The following is a 14,341-nucleotide window of genomic DNA, read 5'->3' as shown; positions in this document are numbered from 1 at the left end:
AACTCAAAATTCCAATTTTTTAAATTCGAATTTTTACTTGGACCGTTGATAAATCTGCCCCAAGTGTTTTGTTCTACTTTAAGTCTCCCAAAATGAAGTGTTAAAGTTCCTGAAACAGCCTACTATAGTCTTACATTACAATCACTAGCAGCCCTTAAAACAGCCTTATTTGCCATTAGCTGATACATATTTGCCATTGTTTCTTAAACAATGGAGTTGTTGTAAATGTTAATATTTCGAATGTGTGATTATTAAAGTTGCGTATAATTCTGTAAATATGACTGGAAACTGCTTTACAATTCTGTATAGAAAGTCCAAAAAATTTTTCACGAGAGGCATAGGCCTAATGTGTCATTAGGATAAGCTTACCGCTTTTCCAGTTGGGTCCGGGTGCACATGCCTATGATTAAGTGTCCTTGTGACACGAAACGCGTCAGGCGTTACTCTTCTTTTATAGATGTGATGTAAAATAAAGTATTATATTTTGTATATAATTTTCTGGCTCTTGGAATCTACTTTCGTTGGATGTTCCGGATTGGTGCCTGCCAAAAATGTGATGGTTTTACAATTCTGTATGTCTTCATTATATACTCCTGACTTACTTTCTAGTCACTTCAAAGCCAATATTAAAGCTGCAGTGGCTGTGTTCTGTCATTTTAGGGGAGCCCCTGGTTCCACTGGTAAAGAAGAAAATCATGGGGTCACTGCCTTTCGTCTTCACACAAGAGTGCTTGTCATCAGCCGCTCTTGATATGGTATAAAAACATTGTTTCATTAGTACAATTATATTGCATTCTTGACATTCCATTTATTGTATCTTATGCTTGGCACCTACTGGAACAGGCTTTTGAAATCCAACCATACAACTCTTCTTTCTGCAGATATCAGCATTTTAGTTTTTAAACATGGAGATTGAGCAGCAACGGAGTCTACAGCTGCCGCAAGGGAATCACTGGTTATAATACATTGGGCCGTCAAAGTTTGTACCCGGTACAGAATGTCTCGTTCTCTCGGTTGGGTTGTTGCAGGAATGAGAACCACACCTTGAAATGACATTATAATGTTAAACACATCAGCGACTTTTGTCATAAATTGTCTACTAGATTTGATCTAAACTAGTTTGATCAGTCACTATCTTCCCTCAACCCACCCATTGTTGTCATGTAAACTAGAGCCCAATTCATGATGTTAGAACTTAGAGTTAGGGCAAGGCCAGACATGGCGTTTTTGCGGCGTTTTTATGTTGCGTTTTTAAAAAAGAACAGCCAGGCGTAAATACGCTACTGAAACCACATGCGTTTTTCAGCACGTAGGATTCTTTTCCCAACATGCACTTCTCATTGTTCTCATTGTTCTTGTTGTTCTCATTGAATTTGGAGGCCATATTTAAAATACGTTGCGTATTTAAGTTTAAGTGTGGTTTCAAACGTGCAGATCCCATAGAGTCTATGGATTCGGTAGTTTCTTGACGTTTCTGCTAAAAATCAGTTTATGAATATTTACGCCTGGCTGTTCTTTTTTAAAAACGTAAAAACGCTGCAAAAACGCCACGTCTGGCCTTGCCCTTATCCCTATGCTGCTTTATTTGGTTTTTTTTTTACTTTATGAGTACTTTTACTTTTTTTTAACATCATTTTCTTTGGGCTTGTTCAGCTGAATGTCAGATGCAGACCTCCAAGAGATTTTTTATGTCTCTAATAATCATTTTGATGTAAACCCAAGCAGAACCATCTAATAAAACACCAACTACACCAGCAGCTTGTGCAATGGGCAGAGCCATATGTTTTCATGAGTATGCTGTGACATTATTCTGTGACATCTCACAAGGATCTGATGGCATCTTACATAGGGACCAAGCTGTTGTTTATGTTGGAATGCAGAACAACATGTTCTGAAGCTGCTAACAACCAGCCACTGTTCCAGTTCCATTGACAGAATGATTACAGAGGGCAAAGAAACCCAGTTTCAGTGTTAATTAAAGCAATTGAATTTGTTTAAAAACTACAGTGTGAGCAAACTGTTACCGATGTACAGTAACTGAGCTGGGAATAAAGAAGAAGCAGGATGGGGTGGGAAGGGTGACAACAGAAGCATTCAGAATAGGTGGAAAATGTAGCAGAGCTTAGTTCAGCTCTTGCAAATGTTAGACATACCCTGTAATATTAACTGCACCCCTTTGGCTCTTTCTGCCAAGTTAATGTATGGAATAGAAGACACAACTTGACATAAAGAATAATAATTTTTTTTTGAAAATAAACAGACAACATCACAATGACTCTGTCCCCTGGTTTCAAGCTGCAGGCATCAGATAAAATGTTGGCTGCTTTCCTGTAGAGAAAGCTTATCTCCTGAAAGCTCCACTTGATCTCTCCTTCGCTTCCATCCATCCACCAGAGAGCTGGGTTACTGGACTTTCCTCCTTCCTAGTAAAAAAACCCAAATGATTAATAATAATAGCATGCAAAGCACATCAACCAATCAGATATAGTATATTCAAACAGATAATCAGAAAATCCTACATGCTCATTACTAAGGGTTACTAGATCTGTTTGACTTGACTTTCACTTGATTATTGTAGACAACAAAAAGTCCCCAGGGGCAATGATAATTTGATAGTGTAAAAAGATGAATGCATTTTAATATACTACTGGGAACCACAACTATATGCAGTACCCCTGCCTGCCATCAGAAGCTGTTTTCAATCTCTATTCACAAGAATAATTCAAATCTCTGGGTTGCTCTCAGTTCCACTGAAACTGGTGTATATTTTTCACCTGTTATAAGAAGTACATTTATCCAACATATTACTTGCAACGTTAAAATATTCTGACACTTTGGGCCTGTAGTTCTGCTTAATATCATCATGACTTGAAAAATTCTGTGGTGTGCCAAGTTTATGATGCTGATGGAAAGCCTTTCTTGGAGTTTCCATGGACAAGCAATGAAATTTTGTTTTATATGTTCAGATATCACATCAAATATTCCCTGAAAAAAAAAGAAAATCACAGAGTCAGTTTATATAGATCCATGGTTGTCAAGCTGTCAGTCATTCAAGCCCCTAATTAAAGGACTACTCTTAGTTCAGGGCCCCATTAGCCCATAACTAGTGATAGGCGAATTTGGGTGTTTCACTTTGGCGAAAAATTCACAAATTTACCGTGAAATTCGCGAAACGGCGTCCGTTTTTGAATTTTGGCTGGCCAATTTACGCAGCGGCTTCACGAGTTTATTCGGCGGCGAATCGCGTGAATTCACCACAAATTCGCGCCTGCCAAATAACTTCACCCATCACTACCCATAACAAGGTGACAGTCGCTAAGCGAATAATCTCCTCTTCTTCGGGGCGATTAATCTTTCTGAACTGCCTCCCCCCCGGCTAGAAAATAAATTGCGGCGGCGTGGCAATCGGTGCACTTTGTTTTCTGAAGTCATCTGAAGACTCACGTGGAAATGAAAGGCGGCTCCGAGTGCCATCCCGACGACAATTTATATTGTAGCCGGCAGTTCAGGGAGATTAGTCGTCTACGAAGAAGAGGTGATTTATCGTCAGGCGACTAAATCTCTCCGAATCTGAACGTGTCTCTCTGCCCTAAGGTCAATAAACTGCTATAAGCTTCCTGGAGTATTGGCCTGCCCCTTATAAGTCTTGTAACTAGATAATTACTTTATAATTCTGTGTAATCTTAAAACAATATTTCTCAATAAATCTTTTCCCCAGCTTTCCAGAGCCAGCAGTTTCATTAAAATGCTAAATTTTCCTCCAATGAGAATCCCACCTGATCTGTGTAAATCTGGCTCCATGTTCTTTATTAATCCCATCCCTTTGAGGTTTACTTAGAGGAAAAGTATTTTCTGAAAACGACTCCGACCAAATCCACGTGGGTATTTTCCCCTTATTTATGAATACATTGTTCTGAAAATTTCCTGAACGGGAAAAAATTCTAAAAATTAGGAAAAAAATCGAATCGTAAGAATGTTTCATAAAAATCAGGTTTATTTTTTGCCAAAAACCACAAAATCTTCAGATTATTGCACAAAACCCAGGATATCTTCAGGACTTCTCCCATTGACTTTTACATGAACTTGGCAGGTCTGAGTTGGAGTACTTTTTTATTTGGACTTTAAGCACCGTCTGGGTTTAATACATTCCAAAAAAAGTCTTATCAAACTGACATATTTATCAAACTAAATACCTATTATCATAATGCATTTCTTGTGCACAGAGCTGGACTTTAAAAGCAATCCAAATCTTGACCCGCAATATGGATTTCATTCAGGGAGAAAGGGTTCAGAGAAGTTTTTTCCAGGCTGGAATGGATCATTTCAACATAAATTGTTAAACCTTTATACAACTCATAAAGAGTTAACAATAGATAATAAATCTGCACCTCAGATTTAGGGGTTTTTTTTTGCTTAAGATATGAGATTTGTATTGACTGCACCCTGCTATTTTTGGAAATGAATTTGCCAGAACACTGTGTTTACCTACTTAATCCGTATACCTGTATTCTGTTGCTCAAAGCTATTTTGCAATGAAGGCGTTTCTTTTGCAAACACCTACTGGTGACTAGTTCTATTGACTGACATACCTATGCATGCAATAATTTCCCTAGAAGTCTTCTGCTGCATAAATTATTTGCGATTACAATTTACAATTTATTGGGTGTATTTATAAAGTACAGGTTTAGTGGCTTCAGTGAAGAAGTGCAGACAACTAGATGTAGTAATAACCAGCAAAGTTGGAGCAAGAGTGCAAGTTGCAAAGGCTTGCCTGTAGAATATGAGTACTCATAATAGTGCAATATCAAGCCAAGTCTGTGGCTGGAAGTGCTTGGTGCCCTTGCAAGAACTTTCACCTGTTTTTACACAAGATCAGTAAAATACAGGTATGGTATACGTTATCCGGAAACCCATTATCCAGAAAGCTCCTAATTAGAGAAAGGCCATCTCCCATGGAGTTTTTCTCCTCATTTGATTCTAGATTTGCCCACAGAACCAGATTCAATTCAATGAGAAAAGGTTATTTTATGGCTCCTTGTGTAAAAATGTAAGAGCGAGATCAGCGTCATCTGCCGCCAAACACCCCACCCACCTATAAACCCCTCACACACATACATTTTTCAGCGGGACCGGGGTCAGGGAGGGAGGTAAGGAGAGGGAGTGCAGGAATGGGGTCTGGGCTGGCAGGGCCCATCGGGTTTTTTCCCAAAGTCCCACCGGCCCATTCCAACCCTGGACGAATTTCAACATGAGAAGAAGAAACTTCAGATCAAAAAATGTTTTAAACTACATTAGAGAATTAAAGTGTGGTCTTCATCGTCCTCACATCTCCCTGTGGCTATCAGTATTGCAAAGTTTTAGTGTCTTTTTTTATTGCCTTTCTGGATTGGTATATAGGAATGGAAACATAATTACCATGTTATTATCTAATAATTTATTATTTGCATTAAAGCTGCAGGGCATTGCAGGATTTGGGAACTGAGTTCTCTGGTGTGATAATTGTAAATGCAACTTCTTATATGTACATTTCCAAAAAGAACTTACTCCAAAGTAAGAAGTATGTGGAAAAATAAACAAAATAGACATTCCCCATGCAGTTAGTAACTGAATTATTTGATTCAGATATTAGAAGGTTCTTGGGGGAGAGGATTGGTAATGAGTGATTTGTTCTTGAAGGACCAGTCCCTGACTTTGTATTCTACTTACTTTGACTTGAGCTTAGCAAGGGAGGATATATAAACTCATGTAAGAGGCAGTACAAAAGGAAGTAACATGTTAAAATGTTGAAACACTCCTTAGTGCTGATTGTTAGGGGCAGAGTTACTAAAGAGCGAAGTGGCTAACGCTAGCGACAATTTGATAGTGTTGCCACCCGCAGGGACATCGCCAATTCACTAACAGGCACAAGCGACAATTCGCTAGCAAACCAAACAGTCACTAGAGCAGTTTTGGGCCCTATCACCAGTTGTATTTTCACACCGGCGAATGGGTGCTATTCCGCAAATTCCGCGGATATTACTGAACATTGCCTCATTCGCCAGAGTTGACTTTCGCCACCTCAGACCAGATGAAATGCTTAAAAGAAGCTAGATCTTCCGCAATCTCCTGTCACAAATTAACCTAAGCGTAAGAAAACTAGCGAATTTTCGTTAGGCACAAATGAACAATATCGCACCTTCGCTATGAAATGCTCGCACTGCAGAAGTAATGCTAGCGAAAAGTCACCAGTGTTCGGCGCCCAAGGCGCAACTTTGCATACTAGTGAATTAGTGTAGCGATAGTGAATTTGCGCCTGGTGGAGTGGTGCGATGTGTGCGAATCGGTTGCTGGTGACAATTTGCCCTTTAGTTAATCTGCCCCTTAGCCTTCTCTCTGTGATGATGGAATTTATTTGTCAATGGTGAAGGTGAGCCATAAGATTTCCAATACAAGACCAAGTGCTGCTCAAGCTCAGGATGCAAATTCTGTACAAATCGGTGCCATGCAGACTTCAGAGAAAAATCCCCAGAAATCATTTTTGTCAATGTTATGAATCTACACAAGATTAAAAAGCGTAGTTCTCTAAAAATATACAATAAACAAGTTGTTGGTAAAAAGAAAAACATTACAATGTTAAATGGACACCAAGGTCAAGAATCATTACTATCCCACACTTTGTGACATGGTAATGGTCCCAAACGTTCCTTCACCAACCAAAGTTAACTCAGCATGTTCTTTACTGAGGACATGTTCTTATGTCAACCACTGTTACCTCAGTTACGGATATCTCAGCTTTTGATATCAGCTCTACATCCGACTGCTTATCTATGCTGGCTGATTGGGAAGATGCTGCAGTTAATGAAGACTCACAGGGAGAGCCAAGTGTCCCTACAGCAATCAGACTTGTTCATGGCAACGGCATCAGTTAATGTAACATTGCCAGAAACAAACATGGGAAACTGAAAACTGGAAACTTAGAGCATTTGGCATCCAACAATTTCTCATTCACAAAGCCCTAATACAACAATTTATAATAATAATGTAAAGCAACGTATGCCTTGTTCTGCATTTAAAAGACCCAGTGTTTTGGCAAACAGATCCACTAAGATGTCAAACTCTACACAGCTAATTAAAATATCTACATTTCTGCCTTCATTCCCAAAGAGGAACGGCCTTTTATTATACATGAAAATGAATAGTGCACATCAAATAACTGTTCTCTGCCAGTGATTTCTAGCCATCCTCCCAGTGTGACTCTGAGGGGCAGATTTATCAATTTTTTTATGGTCAAAACTGTCAATTTGATTGGGGAGTTATTCAAATTCGATTCGAGTTTTTTGAATTTGTTTTTAAAGATTTTCGGGTCATTTCGAATTTATGGGATTTTAAGGGAGTTTTAAAAAACTCACATGAATCGAAATTCGGCCTTTGATAAATGTGCCTCTATTCGACCATCGAATTTGATACTTTTGATAGTCTAAGTATTTTTTCGATCGAAGTGAAAATCGTTCAATCGATCGATTAAATAGTTCAGATTCAAACTATTTGAACGATTTTACAAAGAAATACTTTGACTACTCAAAACTTAGCCATAGGTTGTAGGAGGTCCCCCATAGGCTAAACAGCAATTCGGCAGGTTTAAGGTGGCGAAGTGTAGAAATTTTTTAAAGAGACAGTACTTTGATTTTCGAAAATTTACTTCGACCCTTAGTAAATGGGCCCCTTAATGTTTTAAATGCTACAGTGAATAACAACTTCTTCACAAACTTGAAAAATCACTGCCCCTATGTGTAAGTGTGGTCGGAGGGCAAAGAGGCTCACTATTTCTAATCCCGGCCCTAACCAGGGCAAAGCCTTCTACACCTGCTCTGTAAAGAAAAGAAATGAGGAAAACAACCCGTTTGTGGGAACAAACCGTTGGTAAAGAGAAGTCTGCTCAGTCCATAATTGCGCTGTCTGCAAGAATATGATTTTAGAATAAAGAAAAGCTACATTTTAGATTGAATTCTTTCTTAGCACAGAACAGTTGACATAAATATAAATATATATATATATATATATATATTTATTATTAGACCATCTAATTAAGAGTTTATGCATCAAAGCTTTTAGAATAAGTTGTAGACATGTCATGCATTTTCAATCATATACTCTCACAATGCTCAATACAAATTACTTTTCATTTAAATCACTCTTTTTGTGTATGTAATGAACATTTTAATTGTTTCATACATTTCCTCTTTTTAACAGACAATAAAATATCTGGAGCTTACAATTTAAGACAATTTGTCCCACTCTCTGTTTTTCAGCTCATTTCTGTGTATCTTACCAGTGACTGTTTTGGGTAATTGCTGAAGAAATTCTATCTCTATATGGGAAGAAAAACATTGTTATATTGCAGCCATGGACTGAAGTACAGATAGAGTATAATTTATTTAATTTGAGCATCACATGACTAACCAATATGCTATAACAATCTGTCTTACTAGTAAAGCTACAAAAATAAATCGTAGCTGTGCTTTTAGGGGATGGGCGCACATGGTGATTCTGGGGAGATTAGTAGCCCAGCGACAAATCTCCTCTTCTTCGGGCGACTAATCTCCTGGACTGGATGGCATATGAATCGCTTTGGTTTTCCAAAGTCTCCCAAAGTTTCCTCGTGAGGCAACTTCGGGTGACTTCGGAAAATAAAGCGCTATGCATGCCATCCCACCGGTGATTCGAATTATTGCTGGTGGGAAGGTATTTGGTGAGTTTAGTCCCCTGAAGAAGAGCAAATTTGGCGACTAATCTCCCCCTGAATCGTACCATGCGCCACCAGCATTTACCCAGCAGTAGGACAGGCTGGTGCCATACACTGGTCTAATTTGTGAGGTACCTGGATCCTATCACTGCCCCATTCCTCAACCAAACACCTTCTGGACTCTTGAGTGCCCATATTCTCTACCAAAAAGTCATGATTAAGATTTGGTTTATTAGATATACATGTTTCAATCACTTATTCCAGACATGGGCAAGTGACAAAGATTATATTTCTACATATGCCTGTATACCCTCAGAATATATATAATTTTAAAAACACATCAAACAGAAAGCAGAGAATGACATGTATTACCTTGCTCTTGGATCTGTCTCTTCAGCTGTGAGCCAAAAAATCTTGTGCCTCAAACAGGATACACATTCAAATATATGCATTCATTTCAAGAATGAAAAACTTTACCTAAATTAGCTTCTACTTAGTAATTGGCTTGGCCTACACAATCTGAAAAATATTCATTCAACTGATTACAAAGTAATACAGTATGGCCACCTTTTTATTGTGAACTTTGCACAAACAATCCGAACAGTACTCAGTACACATTTAGGGGCACATTTACTAAGGGTCGAAATTTGACGTGGCAAAACTTCGAAATTCGACCATCGAATTGTAGAAATTCGATAGTCTAAGTTTTTTTTTTTTAGTGAAATTTGCGGTTTTCGATCTAATTCAAATTGTTCGAAACGATCGATCGAACGATTTTCAAAAAAAAAAATTGACTTCTAAAAACATAGCCAAATACTGGCCATAGGTTCTAGGAGGTCGCAATAGGCTACCATAGCAATTCGGCAGGTTTAAGGTGGCGAAGTGTTGAAGTCGAAGTTTTTTAAAGAGACAGTACTTCGGTTTTCGAATGGTCAAATATTTGAAGTTTTTTTAATTTGAATCTTGGCTTATTCGATGGTCAAAGTACCCAAAAATTACTTTGAAATTCGAAGTTTTTGAATTCGAAAATTAGCAAATGGCCCCTTAGCGAGATGCAGCTTGTGAAACTCTTTTGTGGCTTGCAGCAAGTGCTGTTACATTGGAATCCTGGATATTATTTCATGTGGTCAGAAACAGACTGACACATTTATCAAATGTGATGCCTCCACTGCCTTTCTCCTGCCTCCTGTTTTGAATCAAGTACTGTTGCACCTATTGTTGTGCTAACACCACCTCTGAACTAGATGGCAGCTCCAGGGTCCCCTTTGAAAAATTGCTGCAGCACATTTGCATCAAAAGAAAGAAAGACATTTCATCTGCATGCAAAAAACTATAAATCATGCCAACTGGAAATAGTCACATCAAATTACAAGCATAAATTTGTTCATTTTGACATATTGGCTACTAGGGATGGGCGAATTTGACCCATTTCGTTTCACCATAAATTTGCTGTAAATTTGATACTATGTATGACATCTTTTTATTCAGACCTCTCCTCTTCATCTCCTGGTTCTGGACTCTCATTTAAAGCACCGATGAGAGCCTCTAAAATTCCAAACTAGATGACAGCTAAATTAAAATCTAAAAATCAACAAGACTAAAAAGGGGGTAATTTACTAACATGCTAAAATTCAGTAGCAACGGCTTTGCACCCATCGCTACACTTTGCCGGGTGAAAATTCTCAGACAACGCTTATTTGCAAAAATATGAACCTGCGTCCAGGGCGCTTAACACTGGCGAATTTTCGCTACCGTTACTTCGGGAATCAAAGCAAAGATGCGCTAGCATTCAATTATGCCTCGCGAATCTTCGTTAGAGGTCTTCCCTCAGGCTAATTTGCATACGGTGAGAAGTTATAAAACCGTATGGACGTATATGTTGCAGCAAATACATTACACTACACAAGTCCAGGAAACCTTAATAAATAAAATAAATAGAGTTGTTATAATGCCCTACACATGAGCTCACTGTATAGTTTATGTGCCATATGTTAGAAAATGTATGGGGGAACCCGGTTACCCAAAAAAAATTTTAAGGACTTTTGCAGGTTATCACTTTGATAAAAAAGGAAAAGACAACAGAGTTTTTTGGGACTTAAAAAACGTTTTCCACTAAAAATATGATGTTAGTAACTGACGATTGAGGAAGATCTATGCATTCCATTGCACTTCGCCTGGTCTGAGCTGAAGAAGGCAAGTCTGGCAAAACAGGTAAAGTTCAGTAAAATCCGCATCTTAGTGAATTTGCAGAGTAACGTCCATTCGCCAAAGAAAAAAATCGCCTGGCGATTGTGGGTATGAGCGTTATTGTCTGTCTTTTTCTCTAGCGACGTTATGCTTGCGCCCATTAGTAGCTCAGCGAAGTGCCTAAAAATGGTAACGCTGGCGAATCGTCGCCAGCATTAGTCACTTCGCCCTTTAGTGATTCTGGCCCTAAGACTTGAATGTATTGCATATTCTTGCTTGTCTAATCTTCTGCATAACTCTTGCCATTCTATATGGGACTATGTCTGCTCTGCCTGTCCATCACTTACTTACTGGTTGGGGGATTTTCATAGTTTTCATAGTCTTCCTACTTTCTACTTTTTTACTCCTTATCTTTTTCTTATTCCAGAACCTAATTTCCCTCTAACTTTCCTGAATTTGAGATAAAAGCAAAAAAAGGTAGTTCCTGGGAAAGATAGGCAAGAAATGTAAAAAAGGTAAGGCAGATATATTGAGTGACCTCAAACAAAACTGATGGAAATTTGTCAAAAAGTATTAATTAATTAGATAGATGTGTAGATCATTTATTCCAGACACAGACAATTGACAATAATTAGTGTTCTACATTTGCCTGTATACACACACACACACATATATATATATATATATATGTGTGCAAAAAGAAGACCAGCAACACCGAGATCTCTTGTGATATAGTCAAATCTGTATTGTGAAATCACATGCAGGCTTGCATGTGATTTCACAATACAGATTTGACTAAATCACATGAGATCTCGGTGTTGCTGGTCTTCTTTTTGCTTATACTATACATTACCGTGCACCCGAGGGATGTTGCAAAGGCGGAGTGCTGCCCTTACCAAGTAATTTTTAAGAAGGCTGAAGAAAGTAGAAGAAAGTAGGTATTTTTGCACCCTAGGCAAAGGCTTCAATCAGTGCCCCCCACCCAGTCCTGCATTACCATTTCCCAGCTTACCAGTCATATAGCCCCCTGTACCTGTGCCAGCACCTATCATATTGCCTCCATTTGTACCTATACCAATGGCAGTCAATCCCTCAGATTGCCCCCAGGCCCCAATCTGTACCTGTGCCAACATAAACCAAAACATCCATCATATTTTTACCCCCAATCTGTATCTATGCCAGCAGCAACCAAAAGAATCCATCATATTGCCCCAATTTGCATCGTTCCAGCAGTAGCCAAAAATCCATCATATTGCACTCAAACGTCTGTGTACCTGTTCCAGCAGCCACCATATTGCCCCATGTACCTGAGCCAGCTGCAACCAATCACTTATATTGCCCCCAATCTGTACCTGTGCCAGCATCAGCCAAAAAATCCACACTATTGCCTCCATATATGTACTTGTGCCAGCAACAGCCAAATATCCATCATATCATCTGTTTACCTGTGCAAGTAGCAGCCAAGATATTGCCCACAAATATGTACCTGTGCCAGCAGCTGCCAAAAGGTAGCTGGGAGTGAGAGAGCAGGAGACAGGGAAAGCTATCATTCTAATATGTACTACATACAGTGACACAATGCTGGTGCCCTATTAGCATTTTGAATAAGGTGTGAACAATGTGGCCAGTTTCAGTCTGGGTCTCAGGTGTGAACAGTACAGGGCTTTAGGGGTGTGAACAATAGAGGTGTCACAGGTGTGAATACATGGGGATCACAGGTGTGATACAGGGAATTAGAGTCTGAATTTGAGGTTTAAACAATGCAGGGTGCAGTTTATCTCTACAGTGATACCTTTTAAAATTTACATATGGTAAACAGTCACAGCATCTGGGGGCCAAAGAAGGGGGGGTCGCGGGCCGCCAGTTGGACAGCCCTGATCTATCTATTTAGTAATTGTCTTGGCCTACACAGTCTAATGTCACTCCATACAACTGATTACAAAGTAACAATATATATCAAGTATCATTGGGAAGCATGTGATCTCCTCCTAACAGTTACAGTTATTTTATTTATAAATGTGCCAACCTATTTCTGTAGTTGATTCATTTTTACAGAATTCCTCATAACTGACCCCACTGTACGTTTGTAAGATACGGCAGATACGGAATGTTCTCTGACTGATTGGGAGCTGCAGGTGAACTAATGGTGATGGCAAACCTGTCCCTTTTGTTTTTTTTCCAAAACTGTAAAAATTTGCTTAATGCATTGACATCAATGTGCGACTTCTTTTCAAACCAGGTTAAAAAATTTTCCCATCCATAGTACATGGATATCAGTCAGAATTGTGGGCACTGTGTATACAAAGATAAAACTTTGTTTTATATGATTTTATCAGTGTTTGTATGGCCACCTTTTGTGCCCCCCAACCCACTTCCTTTCAGCGTTACTTCAATGGGCAATAAACTGCTAAAAGTCTGGATTATTGGACCCATAAATCTTGTAGCTCGATAACTGCATGATAATTCTGGGTATTCTCAAAGTAATATTACTCAATAAAAAATTTCCCCAGCTCTCCAGGGCCCATGGTAGCAATAAAATGCAAAATAATCCCCCAATGAGAATCTCACCTGATCTGTGTCAATCTGGCTCCATGTCCAGAATTAGGTGCAAGGTCTGTTTTAAGTATAAGGCTTCCCCTCTGTGTTCTACATATAAGAGGGTTTAAATGTGTGCAAAAGGCCATTTTCAACAGTGCATGCTCAAGGACGCCCACACTAAGTAGGATGAAATGTGTGCCTCATTCAAGAAACTAATGCTGCAGTAGCACACCAGGCCCAACTTGCATGCTTTTGTATTTTGCAGCAATTACTAGTATACCGGAATTCTGGATATTATATCCTGTGGTCAGACTCCATTAATTCATCAAAATATGAGTAATTTATAACCATTGTCGAAGTTGCAGCACTGCAAACCACTACACCGTAATTTGTGCAAAACGTCCCATTGAAAGGAGAACTAAACCCTAAAAATGAATGTGGCTTAATATATATTAGTATATTATATAGTGAACTTATTGCACCAGCCTAAAGTTTCAGCTTGTCAATAGCAGCAATGATCCAGGACTTCAAACTTGTCACAGGGGGTCACCATCTTGGAAAGTGTCTGTGACACTCACATGCTCAGTGGGCTCTGAGCAGCTGTTGAGAAGCTAAGCTTAGGGGTCGTCACTAATTATCCAGCAGAAAATGAGGTTGGCCTGTAATATAAGATGATGCTATAGGGGTTATGATTAAATTCTGATGCTAATTACACTGGTTTCTGTGCTGCCATGTAGTAATTATCTGTATTAATTACTAATCAGCCTTATATTGTGACATTTCTATTCTATGTGTACTGTATATTGTGAGTGGGTCTCTAAGCTCAGTAAGTGACAGCAGCACAGAGCATGTGCAGTGAATCAGCAGAAAAGAAGACGAGGAGCTACTGGGGCA

At 39.0% G+C, this 14,341-nt stretch overlaps 1 pseudogene; it reads left to right on the top strand.

Annotated features, from left to right (window-relative positions):
• The first annotated feature begins 6,311 nt into the window (after positions 1-6,311).
• LOC108701897 lies at positions 6,312-7,913 on the top strand (annotated as a pseudogene).
• Positions 7,914-14,341: the final 6,428 nt, after the last annotated feature.

The sequence above is a fragment of the Xenopus laevis genome, chromosome 9_10L (genome assembly GCF_017654675.1).
Source record: "Xenopus laevis strain J_2021 chromosome 9_10L, Xenopus_laevis_v10.1, whole genome shotgun sequence".
Classification (NCBI taxonomy): Eukaryota; Metazoa; Chordata; class Amphibia; order Anura; family Pipidae; genus Xenopus; species Xenopus laevis.
The sequence above is the reverse complement of the archived record's forward strand: the minus strand, read 5'-3'. Positions and strand labels throughout refer to the sequence as shown.